The sequence below is a fragment of the Lactuca serriola genome, chromosome 8 (assembly GCF_051521515.1).
Source record: "Lactuca serriola cultivar US96UC23 chromosome 8, Lser_US96UC23_V15, whole genome shotgun sequence".
Lineage (NCBI taxonomy): Eukaryota > Viridiplantae > Streptophyta > Magnoliopsida > Asterales > Asteraceae > Lactuca > Lactuca serriola.
This window is the reverse complement of record NC_136415.1, coordinates 150,177,486-150,191,771: the sequence shown is the minus strand read 5'-3', so window position 1 is coordinate 150,191,771 and position 14,286 is coordinate 150,177,486. Positions and strand designations below refer to the sequence as shown.

At 37.4% G+C, this 14,286-nt stretch overlaps 1 long non-coding RNA gene and 1 other non-coding gene across 3 annotated transcripts; both read right to left on the bottom strand.

The window, feature by feature from the left end:
* Positions 1-9,106: 9,106 nt before the first annotated feature.
* LOC145071855 (U6 spliceosomal RNA) lies at positions 9,107-9,209 on the bottom strand. Its single transcript, XR_013690820.1, has one exon. It is a non-coding gene; the product is annotated as a U6 spliceosomal RNA (small nuclear RNA).
* A 1,627-nt stretch (positions 9,210-10,836) lies between these two features.
* LOC145069976 (uncharacterized) lies at positions 10,837-14,032 on the bottom strand. Of its 2 annotated transcripts, XR_013689770.1 has the most exons (3): positions 13,880-14,032; positions 13,528-13,818; positions 10,837-11,140 (listed from the first exon to the last, which is right to left on the bottom strand). It is a non-coding gene; the product is annotated as an uncharacterized LOC145069976 (long non-coding RNA). The 2 variants fall into 2 exon arrangements; XR_013689769.1 differs by lacking the exon at positions 13,880-14,032 and having other exon boundaries at positions 13,528-13,873.
* Positions 14,033-14,286: the final 254 nt, after the last annotated feature.

Genomic DNA, 14,286 nt, shown 5'->3' with positions numbered 1-14,286 from the left:
TTTGTAAATTTGAACGACTTAACTATGAATTAGTAATCTTTTTACAAGATGTGGCGTCTGGCTAGGCGAGTACGCGCACACTATCCTTCAAGGACTTCAGAGGGAGTGGTGTGTCGGATTTTCACGAGGTGAAGGACCCCATTGCTGCCAGAAGATGGATTGCAGACATTGAGTCTGCACAGTTGATGAGCTTCTGCCTGGAGGGGTCGAAGGTCCGCTTTGCAGCGGGATGTTTGAGAGACAGAGCTAGGGATTGGTGGGAGTCAGTTGGTGACTCATTGGGAGCCTCGGTCGTCGAGGCTATGACCTGGTCAGACTTTGTGACTAGGTTTAGGGCAGAGTTTGCGCTGGCAGTGGAGCTTCAGCAGCTGGCCAGAGAGTTCCTAGACATGAGACAGACGACTGAGCCGGTGGCAGAGATTACCGCCAAGTTTCAGGAGAGGGCCTTATTAGTGCCTCAGTATGCAGGGGATGATGAGATGTATATGACCCACTATCATGACATGTTGAGAGTAGATATTCGGGAGCATGTCAGCTTCTCGGCATGCCCGACCCTGGGCTCTATGATTGCCAGAGCTCGGGAAAGGGAGATCGATCTGGAGCACATTGCGTAGAAGAGGTCAGATCAGACGTACACTTTGGAGGGTCCCGGGAAGAGACCCAAGACTTCAGATCAACGATTAGTAGGTCGGCAGGGACGAAGTCAGTGCAGCACGTGCGGGAAACCGCACGAGGGAGTGTGTCGTTCCAGGGGTTCCGGCTGCTACAAGTGTGGCAGTGATGGTCACGTCAGCAGGGACTGTCCACAGGGGGCAAGCCTATTATGTTTTCACTGCAATCAGGTGGGCCACAAGAGGACCGACTGCCTGACGATGAGGGGAGGAGCAGTGAGTGCATCTGCCCCGACGATTATGAGGATTACGGATGGGCGAGAGGGTAGGGCCTTGCAGTGATAGATGAGGGAGATCTGGATTACAGCAGGGAATGTTGCAGGTACTCATCTATGGCTATTTTCACTTATGTGTGAATTAGGGAAGTTCTTACCTCAGACTCAGGGGATAGTATGAATGAGTTGTCTCTCTGCTTGTATTCGGGTTGTATTTGGAATCTTTATGTCAATCGCATATCAGGAGCTATTAGTAGCTAGTGTAGGTCATCTTTCACTTCGGGTGTGAAGTGTCTAGTATCATCTTAGTTACGGCTGAAAACGGTTCAGGGAGTAGTCAGCCACCATCATCAGGGTTTGATGGTTCTAGTCTTGGCGTTTGGGATAACTGTTGGAAGCATCAAAGGAAGTGGCTTATCACCGAGGAGTTTGCCCTGGGCAGTAGTTATTCGGACCATAAGGACATTAGTCGGAGCTCAGGGGATTTTCAGTATCAGGGATGCGGGAGGTGTTCATATAGTATTCAGTAATCATACGGTATTTGGAGTGGGCTAGAGACGGATCGCTAGCAAGAATAGGGCGATGGTGGTTATCATGCCTATCGTGTAAGGAGAGAAGGAATGGAAATCTACGGGTTTTCACGTGCAGTAAAGACTTAGCTGAAGCTAAGTGGGGGAGAAACAATCAGGTTATGGGAGTAGAAGGGGTTTTGAAACTAGGATAAGTTTCGCTCTCCTGTCAGGAAGAAAGACGGCCCAGGTGGCTGTATGAATTACAGACAGTGTGAATTGGAAGTTGGGAAAACTTGCCAATTGTGAGACCTCATTCTCGAAATGTCTGGTCGCAGATTACAGAGGGATCAGTTGGGAGTTCCATTTGGGACATGAGTACCACTTGGGGGTACTAGATTGTGCTTGTATGATCGACTATGGGTTAGTCGCAGCATCCACTAGCAGCTAGTCGGTGTGGAAAGGTGTTGTCAGACTACCGGTTGGTCGTAGCATTCACCAGTGGTCAGATAGTAAGAGGAGTGTGGTAAGACTGCGGTGTGGTCCGTAGCAATCGTATGTGAGGATAGTTAGTAAGACTGCGGTGTGGCTCGTAGCATTAGATTAGTAAGACTGTGGTGTGGCCCGTAACAATCGTATGCGAGTATGGTTAGGCTACGGTGTGGCCCGTAGCACTGGTTTAGCAAGACTGCGGGGTGGCCTGTAGCTTTGGTTAGCTGGCAGCGTAGCAGTGTTGTAAGACTACAGGGTGGCCCATAGCATTCGTCGGTCCCTATTCACTAGAGCAGATGTATCAGGTGTATGATTCAGTGGCGGGGTTTTCAGGTAGATAAGTTCAGGACGGGGCAGCCGCCCGGATGTGAGCGAACCGCATTATGATGGGTCTAGAAGACGGTAGTGATGGGTTTTGGACATAAGAACATTACCTATGTGCACATACAACCCTATAGCTTGGATATAGGTTTCACTAATTGAACATGCAACATATCCAAGACTTTCATGGAAAGATCTAATGTAAACTAACAATTAATACATATGAAAACAAATCTAGAATAATACCTTGAGTTACTTGCTTGAAAACATTCTTCTTCTTGGAGCTTAGAGTCACAAATGTCACTCCTCTAATGGCTTACAAACACCAAGTAGCAAGAAGATGATTTGAGAGAGATGGGGAAGAGGGAAATCGGCTCTAAGGTTACTCCAATCACAAGGGTGGCCGATTTCCTCAACCCTATGGGTCTATTTATACTGTGAGCTCCTAGGGTTTCACCTTAAAACCTTAATTGGATAACTTAGCCTCAAAGCAATCCAAATCCTCTTCTAGATAGGGCCTTGGACGATTTCTAGGTTATCCACATCCCTAAAATCGTCCAACCCATATCCATAAGGGTTCTTGGCTCAAAATACAACTTTCACACATTTGACAGTTTATACCCCTTTATTCAATTAATGTCTTTAAGTCAATAAATTAATTCCTAATTAATTTATGACTTATATTAATCAAATAATATTATTATTCTTTTAACATATTATTCTTATAATACATTAATAATAATATCTCTTCTCTCTAAATCACCCTATCAAGTTGCTATGGTGAAGGCAACCCAAAAGGACCATGCACAATCGGGTCAAGTACTTACCAAATATAGTTACAGCCTTAGACACTAATCCAACAGGTAGGTCATTGGAGACCAAGAGGGGCACAAGACTGCGGGCAAGCTGTGGCATTTATTAGTAGCTTAGTCCGTGGAGTGCGGGCGAGGGCCCGTATCTCCGAGGTAGCATGGGCGAGACCGGTATTCCGGGTAATGGTAGACCGGTTGGGACCAGGGTGGTCTCGGTTCATCCGGTAGGCGGATGGGAGTCAAAAGGACTACAGGCAGGAATGATTGTAAAGGATTCGGTGTGAAAAGTCGTGAGCCGATCGGATGATGCTAAGCTGCTCATCGCAGGATCGAATGATCTCAGAGTAAAGGATTTGGCTCGGTGACACCGTTCTCGGCAGAGCCCAAAACATAGCAGAGAGGAATCTGCTACCCGCAGGATTGTCTGAATTCACACGATTGGGTGGAGCTTTCAGTGTTAGAGCATTTTATAGGGATTGTTCCTTGAGTGCTGGTTTGACGGCCGGTACTGTGAGTGGCCGGGAGTACGGTTTCGGCAGAGGATTGGTCCTCGAAGGAAATTAGGAAGATTGTTGTTTATGGAAAGTGCATTAGAAAGGCCAGTGACAGTATAGTGTGAAAGAGTAAACCCCTTGCGAATCAAGGGTAGGTGTATCAGGAGTATTGGTATAATTATCGGTTGGATAAGGTGTTGTACTCGAAGGTTGCAAGTAGCGGGTTATTCTGAAGATGGCATCTTCAAGGTTTGGATTGAAAAGGGGTGGAGTGTGTACCTTGTGGTAAATGGCGACCAGATGGTAAGGTAGTTGGCTGTGGCAGACTTCAAGGACAAAGTCTAGTTTAAGTGGGGGAGTGTTGTAACACCCAGAATCAGGAAGACCAAGAAAGGAAAGGAAAACCCTAAGTTAAAGGGGTGAACTCGTCGAGTCCATGGGTGAACTCGGCGAGTTGGAGCGGGACCCGTGTCGGGGTTTAAGTGACCGACTCGGCGAGTTGAAGGGACCGACTCGGCGAGTCATGTATGGGTTGGAAAACCCTAACTTCCGGGCTTGGTTCCCTATTTAAGAATCTCATTCTCCTTCTATCAGCCTCATTTGTAGCCCCCATTGTCTAGAAGCTATTCCACGAAACCCTAGTGCTCTCTTTGAGTGTATGAGCCATTGTTGAAGAGTTGGAGTGTTCTTGAAGCCTAGAAGGAGAAGAAGGAGTTGAGCGTTCAAGAGGAAGGTTGTGGATCTAGAAGATTCATCTCTTTAGCTGCTCATTTTGGTAAGCAAGTTACTTCCTTGCCTTGATAAATGTTTTATCATTTCATGTCCCTCTTTATGAGATTTTGGACCAAGTATGATGCATTTCGGGTTTGGACGTCCCCAAGCTGAATCCCTTCAGCTCCAGTTGTGTCTTAGCCCAAAGAGTCATAAAGTATCAGCCTTGAGAGTGTAGGTGAAGCATGGTTGTCTTAAACCCTAGTTTGTGGTGTGTTTAGCATAAATCTCCTTAGTTACACGTAAAGGTTGCAACTTTACGTGGGGAATGGGCTTTGGGAGAGTGGATCTATGAGTTGGAGCCCATGTTTGGCTCGAAAAGCCACTACATGGATTAAGAGCTGAAGCGACTCGGCGAGTCACATGGGTGAACTCGGCGAGTTGGATGAAGTTGGGCAGGAACTCGACGAGTTGGAAGAACAACTCGGCGATTCTGTTGAAGTTTTCCTTGGACTCGGCGAGTCAGGTCGCGAAACGTCGAACCCTTCGAGTTAAGACTCGAATCAGTGAGTCGAGTGGAGACTCAGTGAGTTGGACAGGACAGGACTCGGAAATCGGTGGACTCGGCGAGTCATGGGTTGACTGGCGAGTCGAGTCGCGAATGGAAGGACTCTGAGCATATGAACTCGGCGAGTCAGTAGGCAGACTCGGCGAGTAGGGTTGACCTGGAAGGTTGACTTTGACCAGGACTTTGACTTTGACTGGAGTTGACTTAGTTTGACTTCTGGTGTTCAGTTGGGAACTAAGTGTTATGTTGATTCTAGTAGCTAGTGGAGCAGCGGTTCAGAGGGTTGTCGGTCAGCAGCCTGAGGATTATCAGCAAAGTTCAGCAGTGCAAGGTGAGTCTCCTCACTGTATGTATGGGTCTAAGGCACCAATGCCGGCCCATTTAGTTTATGTATGATAGGAAGATCCGGGGGTTAGCCTTAGGCAATATGCATGAAAGACCAGGAGGCGGCTCCTGGAACACAGTATGTTATTATGTAAGGTAGGAAGACCCGGGGGTTAGCCCTAGCCAATATGCATGAAGGACCAGGAGGTGGCTCTTGGCACACAATATGTTATCATGTAAGGTAGGAAGACCCGGGCGTTAGCCCTAGGCAATATGTATGAAAGACCAGGAGGTGACTCCTGGCGCATTGTATGCTATTATATATGAAAGACCGGGAGGTGGCTTCTGGCACATTGTATAATGTTTAGCTAAGTAGAGTAGTATGTATGGTTGTCTTTGTGATACTTGCATAAAAGACCAGGGGGTGGCCCTTGGCACTTGTCTGTAAGACCCAGGGAGTGACCCCAGGCTTGACCAGGAAGACCACGTGCGGCTCGTGGCATAATGGCAAGACTATGTTTGGCACATAGCACCTTAGCAAGACTATGTTTGGCTCATAGCACCTTACTTGATTATGGATATGTTGGCTTTGTATGGCATGTATGGATCAGTTGGTTTGTATGGTATGTGGTACCTGGGGAACTCACTAAGCTTCGTGCTTACGGTTTTCAGTTTTGGTTTCAGGTATCCAGTTTTTAGAGAAGGAGCTCGGGAGGGTTGCAGTGCACACACCATGATAAGTTAACCTGGGATATTTACTCTGATAATTAAACAAGTGTTTGGAAATGAGACTATGATTTGTAATATAAACCCTTTTTGTAAGTTTGAATGACTTAACTATGAATTAGTAATGTTTTTAAAAGAAGTTTTTGGACCTTATTTTTGGGGCGTTACACTAAATTTCAAAATACAATTAGATAATAAGAACCAGTTCCAATATCTCTCAAGATCAAATACAATTTCTATTATTGTTTTAACTATAATAACAATAAAATAAGCAAAGAAAAATCCTTGGAGAGTTACGTCTTTCTGAAACTCTTTTTTCTACGTTATCTTTAGAATTAAGCCCTCTTATTGCCCTTTCTCCTACCACTTTTTTATATCGTTTCCTGAATTGCGAATTTTTAAAGTTCTAATTGGGTACGCCTAGGGCCTAGTAAACTCAAAGTTTTCATAAATGTAGACGTCTACCAACTATTTTATCATGAATTTCTAGTTCAAAATATTATATGAATACATTCACCCTATAACATAATTTAGGGGAATGTTTTAGATATAGAAAAAGAAATAGTGATCTATTTCTCATCCCTACTATCACAACCCATCCGTTATGCTCAAACATTTATATAGCAAAAAAATGAGTAAAATCACAAATCTTATCTCTGTTGATAAGTATACATTTAACATGTTCCAACTATCAAACACCCATTTTGCTCCCACTAAATGAGTCATCCCAAACATTCAGAAAATAGATAAACAAGTCCAAAAAATTTCATGCTAACAACATTTATTGCAATACATATTTGAACCAATAAATAATTAAAAGCACATAAACATCATATTTTGCATGATAGATATTTTCATACAAGCAACCACAGAATTCAAACAAACCTCAACTCGTAGTCGTTTTAGCCTAACCAAGCCTGTTATGCTACCCATTCCTTCCATTCCACTACCAAGTTTTTGTAAGACAACTACTCTTGAAAAACATCTTACCTAACCAATTTGGTTCAACTATGTCCATTTTAGGTCTTCATCTTGCACGAAGAGGAGTTCCGATTAGCTCTACACTTTGTCCCGTTTGCAATCAAACAAAAGAAACGGCTGAAAGTTTATTCCTTAATAGTGTGATTTGGGTTGTAAGCTCATTGATTATTTGTTGGAGATTTCATTTTCTCTAATAAAATCTTTCGTCACTTGAAAAAAATGGATTGTTTCCACCAAGATGATGATATACGTCGAGTTAGTGTAGTATTTATTTATTTATTTTGCAAATAAACTATAGAAATTAAATATATTTTTTGGAAGCTATTGGAAACACACAAAGCTTTTTCATAGACTCAATAACCATATGAAGTGCTTGACCTGAAATAATTAATTTCATAAAACAGAATAAAATGAAATATGTGTTTTAGACATCGTAATTTGGTCTTAAACTAGGAGTTTAATTATAAGGAAAAAAAATTACATTGATATTGTGTACGTACAACATTAAGTTGACCATAGGAATGTAGCAAAGATCTTGAGTATGATATAAAACACAAATAAAGTAGAGCACACATAATATCAACAAATTTCATTTATTCTGTTTATTATTGTATAACACTTTCATTTATTTCCTTACGACATTACACATGCGTATACTTAGAAAAATTTATCCGATTAATACACTGTATAATATTTGGTTAAACACAATATAATGTTTTGAAAACAATACCAATAAATGTAATTAAATTGAAGACGATTGCTTTACCAAATATTAATGTTGCAACATCCTACCCCACATCACTAGCAATCAAAGAGTAAAGTCATAACATCTGATGCCCCTACATGAAGGGCACTTTCAGTACTAAGGTACATAAAACCTTAAAAGTTTGTTTACACATGTCACTCTTAAAGTTTATTTGCATGTGTACCTTTTTCGTTTGTGGTTAAAACCATATTGATGAATAAACATCTTCAATGTCTATTCACATCATATCATATACAAATTCCACAAGATAAATGCATAATACTTTGTCCTTTTTAAGGTCGAGCGTTCTCCACCCATAATAGCAACTTACTTACATTTTTTTTACTGATAATAGCAAAGTAGTTACACATCTTTATATATGAATATCAATGTACTTACAATTCCTAACCCATAAAATAAAGTACAATACTTATATTGTTGATAAAATGTAAGTAAAATGTTACTATTATATAATAAAATATGTAAGTATGTTGCGATTATGAGTAGAGAAAATAGTAATCGAATTTCTACTTTTTCCATATTAGAACGTTTTACTTTGAAAAATCTAGGTTTCCTAAAGTAAAATGTTGTAATAGGAACATATTTACCCATGAAATTAATTTTGCAACTTGTTTGACCAAATTTGACCATTTTGAACTAAATTGAAAGTTAAAATATGCTTTTTGCTTTATAACAAGATTAAAACTACAAATTTGAACATTTTGAATTAAATTGAAAGTTAAAACTCTACCATGAACTGGTAGAGCAAAAAAACAAATGACCATAATTATAACAAGGTTTATATACATATAATCAATAGCAACCATTACACATTTAGATGCATTATGTTCATTTCAAATAATCAATGCATTTATAATAAACATTGCTAAGAATCGAGCTTTTTTGTTTAGTCAGAGATCATTCAAAACATGATGATTTGCTGACGACTATGGCAAACAAATGGAGTTGAATCATAGTTCAATCACCTCACAAGACCATTTAACAATTTAAAGATCACAAAGTTGATCATCTTAAGTTAAGAAGGTCTAGTTAATAGAATGAATTGAAAATAAGCCCTTTCAGGTACAATGTGTAGAGACAAATGAACAGAGAAACTAAAGATGTAAAAAGCTGTTCATATTCAAACACACACGCACAATGTCAAAAAATACTTTCTGGTGTAATGATTTTTGCCGATTCTGTGAATCACATAGTTGGCAATCTTAACTAGCAATCTAGCTGATAAAACATTTGGAACATGCCCTAATTTAAGTGTAGAGCGTAGAAACAAATCACATATATAACAAAGAGAGACACAGATTCCACATAGCTTTGAAGACGAAAGATTTGACAAATACCTCATGAAAATCCGCCAATGGCAACTCCACTAAAATTCCCCGCTGCATCGATTGTCGACTCCGAAAGAAAATTAGGGTTCCGGAAAAGAAAATCCGCCAATGGCAACTCCACCAAAATTCCCCGCTGCATTGACTGTCGACTCCGAAAGAAAATTAGGGTTCCGACGAAGAAGAGCAAAAAAAATTTGGACCATTTCTCGATTTGTGCGTGTCATCCATGCGCAGGGTTCATGCTAATCTTCCCTGTATTGTTCCAATTTTATCGGATGTCCCCGAAGGGATGATTGTTCTTCCTCACATCCGCCATATAACCGGAAAAACATTCCTTTATCTGGTCAATATGGGACGAGTTGAATAGAATCTCGTTACATTACATGAACTAATTCACTATCTATTTATTATTATTATTATTATTATTATTATTATTATTATTATTATTTACAATTCACTGTTTATTATTTATATATTATTATTGTGTAAAATGCTGACATTTACTTAATTTTTCATCATATTCCTCAGCAAGATTGTAAGGTACGATTTATTCTTTTTCTTCCATTTTGGTCTATGTATAATGTATTTATAAACGACATGAGAACGACTTTCTAAATTGGTGGTTTTTTTTATCGTTTTTTTTCAGGCTAATAATGTTCAAAAGTGATCGCATCCTTGTTATTGATTTATATTTTGGTGGGTTTTGCGATTTATATAACTTCTCCAAGTAAAATCCATGACTTGTCGAGATGTACTCTATGGACGACATATTAAAAGTTTCATATTCACGCTCCATTGTGTCCTCTTCAAAACATTGGGGGTAGTTGTGATGTAGCTATAGGACTAGAGTATGACAACTCCTAAAGATCCTCCTCTAGATCTTGCTCAAGAAGACCGAGGGATGTCATTGGTTCAAGGTCGTCATCATAACTATAAACCTTTACCTCAACATCATACTTCTCATGGGGAAGTAGTCCATCGGTGCCCTATGCTAGAATCAAGCTCATCATGATTCCGTTACCATGCTCCATGAGCAAGATGCGGTATAGATTGACCATGTTGATCTCGTCTAAGATTAGATGCAAACACTTAATCTACTTAAATGCATATCTGATACCAATTTGAAATACAATGATTTTCAAATATAGATAATCAAAACTCCCAATATCAAATCAAATTCTTAATATTGTCTTAACCAATGTCGTAAAAAACGTTCAACGTTAGCTAGTAAATAGGTTGGGGTTAATTGATTAATCGTCTAGGCGAGGACTCTAAATTGCTAATCCGTTGAATTTTAAAAAATTAAATGACTAATATCATAACAAAATTCATAAATACCAAGAATATTATAACAAAAAAAAAGTTAATATGATTAATACATAACTAATCACTCCTTAAATAGTTTCTATTGGGATAAAATTTGTTCAAAATGTTAATTTCATCGTTTGCTATTTCTTCACTTATTTTGTCGTTTCTTGGGTTGCATATATGTAAAGTTATAATTTGGTAATCGGAGGGCCTAATGAGTTTGCGATTCTCATGCATGTAGATCTCTACCTAATAAAAGAGTCGTATCATGCAATTCTAGTTAAAAGTACTTTATTGCGGTGGTATATTCATCTGATGGCACAACTTAGGTGGATTTTTTAGATATCCAGATAAAAACCCAATGGTATGTTTCCCCTTCCCTCTTGGCACAAACCGGCTTGTTATGCTAAGCAATTATAAATCCAATAAAATGAGTAAAATGTCAAATCTTATCCCTCTTTGTTACAATAAACTCATCATGTTCCGGCTATCAAAAACCCCATTTTTTTTCCCACTAGACAAGTCATCCTAAGCATTCACAAAGTAAATAACAAGTCCAAAACATGTTTCATGCAACAACATTGATCACAAAATGTATTCGAATCAATCCTTAAATAAAATTGCATAAATATCATATTAGGCATGATAATACTTTCGTACAAAGAACCACAAAATTCATACGAAACTTACATCGTAATCGTTTAGCCTTAACCAGATTGTTCTGCTACCTACACATTACATTCCACCAACACATTTTCATAAGGCAAGAGCTCTACAATCCTTCTCGTTTGCAATCAAACCGAAGAAACTATTTGGAAATGGGTTCTTGTGTTGCGATTTAAGTTGTAGGCCCATTGATTATTTGTTGGACCTTTTAGAAATATTAGCGACCCCCTCCATGGCTCCATGCAGAACTCAAGAAAAAGAAAAAAAAAACTCAGGAAACTATTGGAAAGGAACAAGGCGTTTTCATAAGCCTAATAATCCTATAAAGTGCTTGACATGAAATAATTAATTTCATAAAATAGAATAAAATTTAATATTCCAGACCTGATAACTTGGTATTAAGCTAGGAGTTTATATATTATATTTGCCGGTTCAAAAAAAAAAAAAAGCTAGGAGTTTAATTACAATATTAAAAAAAATATTTACAACAAGATAAATTAAATATCCTCCTACTTATATTCCTACCGATGTGAAATAATGACATGTGCTATATTTGGATAAGATTAATAATATATGAATACACTTGTCATCATTTCAAATGGGTAGGAATATGTATAGGAAGAAAAATAGGAGGATATCTAATTTCTAACAACAATATTAAAGTTAAGTATATATTTCTTGACATGTGTTTTATGTTGATGATAACAATATACAACAACATTATGATACCATGTGTCGGTTATATCATTCAGGTGCCCATAGGAAGATACCAAAGACATTGAGTATGCTATAAATACACAAATAAATAAAATTAGGTTGCTATTTCTTGTATTTAGCATACAAAAGAATACAAGAAATAGCAACATATTTTCATTTTTTTTTGTTTATTGCACATACGTGTGCATATGCATATTTTTTCTTATTAAGATATCGTATTTAGAAAAAAATTACCCAATTAATATAATATAATAGTAGAATATTTTGTTAAATACAATATAACGTTTTGAAAATAATACCAATAAATGGAATTAAATTGAATATAGTTGGTTTACCAAATATTAATGTTCCAACATCTGTATGCCCCTACATGAAGGGCAGTTTCAGTACTACTATTAGGTACATAAAACCCTAAAAGTTTGTTTGCACGTGTCACACTTAAATTTATTTGCATGTGTACCTTTTCCTTTATGGTAATCACCAATGTCTATTCATATCAATATCAGATATAAATTCCAATTTCCACAAGATAAATGTATATAACTCAGATAAATTAAAAAATTGTTGTCTTTTACACTCAAAATAAAAAATGCAGCTTTTAACAATCAAAAACAGTCAAAAAGTTCTGTTTTGGTAGTAAAAAAACTGTTATAAATAAATGGTAAAAGTGGGATAGAGTGAATAAAAAAATATGATCGATCATTGACTTTCAACCTACAAACAGGGAGATTGGGTTTAGTTTGAAAAAAAAATTGAAATTGTTTTTTTTTAACAACGACAAATCTCGTCTACTCTTAAACTGCTCATAATTCCACTTATGTCTGAGACAGTACTTGAACCCTCTATGGGAAGACAACACCTAATAGTTGATACAACTGGCTAAAACCCTTTGGTTGAAATTGTTTAAATGAATAAAAAACATCAGAAGTGACTCTAATGCTTCTGTATCATTTTCGCTAAATTTACTTTATCTTTTACCCACAATAACAGTGTGTTTATATTTTTCCACCCATAATAGCAATGTATTTACATAAATAGCAATGTACACCATAATTGCTTTATATACAAATAATAGCAACACATAACAAATAAAGTACATTACCCATATTATTGGTAAAATGTAAGTAAGGTTACCATTATGTGTAAAATATATAGCTTTGTTGTTATTATGTGTAGAAAATAATTTTGAACATATTTAACCTTGAAATTAATTTTGCAACTTGTTTTACCAAATTTGAACATTTTGAAGTAAATTGAAAGTTAGGAATATGCTTTATGCTTTTATACTTTAAATTCACGACATTGGTCCACATTATCAGGACCAATAAACCTGAAATTTTACCACAATGAGAAAAATACTTGGAAAAAGTTTACCACTTATCATATATATATTGTTTAAAACTCCACCATTAACTAGTAAGCGAAAAACCCAATTATGAAAAGCTTCATATACATATAATCATCTTTAATTCATTTCAAACAATCAATCAATGCATTTATAAACACAACCTGCTCTGTCTTGTTTGGGATAAACCAAAAGTATGATGCTTTCATATAAACATCAGTAGTCTAAGCATATGATAAAACAGGAAAATATGATATAAGCATCATAAACGTTGCTAAAAATCAAGCTTTTTTTGGTCAGAGTTCATTCAAAACATCATGATTTGCTGTAATCATTTTGGCAAAGAAATGGAGCAGAATCATCGTTCAATCAACTCACAAGACTGTTTAACAATTTAAAGTTTACAAAGTCGATCATTTTAACTTAGATCTAGTTAATAGATTGAATTCTAAATAAGCCCTTTAACATGTAGCTACAATGTGCAGAGATAAGTGAACAGAGAAACTAAAGATGAAAACAACTGTTCATATTCAAACACACACGCACATCGAAACAGAAGAGAAGAAAACTCACCACAATGTCAAAAATCCTTTCTGCTGTAATTTAAGTGTAGAGAGTAGAAACAAATCACATATATATAACAAAGAAAGACATAGATTCCACATAGGTTTGACTCCACGAAAATTCCTCGCCACATCGACAGACTGCCGGCCATCAGCAGACAAAATTAGGGTTCCGGCGAAGAGGGGAAAAAAGCTTGATTTGTGCGTGTCATTCTGTATCGTTCCAATTTTATCGGATGTCCCCGAAGGGAGGATCGTTCTTCCTCACCTCCGCAATATAAACGGATAAGCAGCTCTTCATCTGTCAGTGTGGACGAATTAGATAGCATCTCGTTCACTATTTATTTATTATTTTTATGTACCTGATTTTTCATCAAATTCATCAGCAGGATTGTAAGGTGAGATTTTAACTTTTTTGTTTTTGTATTCAGAAACATCATGAGAATAATACTTTCGATTTTGGTGGAGGATGATAATTGTACTTCCATATTAAGCTTCTTGGTTTTTTGGTAATTGTAATTTGTAAGCATGATAATTTGGTATTTTAGTCTTGGTGGAATTTTGTTTTCTTGGATGCCCATTATTTATATCGGTTTCTTCTCACAGAATTATGAATTCATCAACATTTGAACAGTGGCATGTTACCCTAAAAAACCTACCATTTAATCCAAGTTTTACTGATTTTTGTAGGTGAATAATGGAGTAATTATTGGATAAAAACTAAAAGAAGTTATTTGATTGCATACCTATATTTGTATTTGTGTATAAA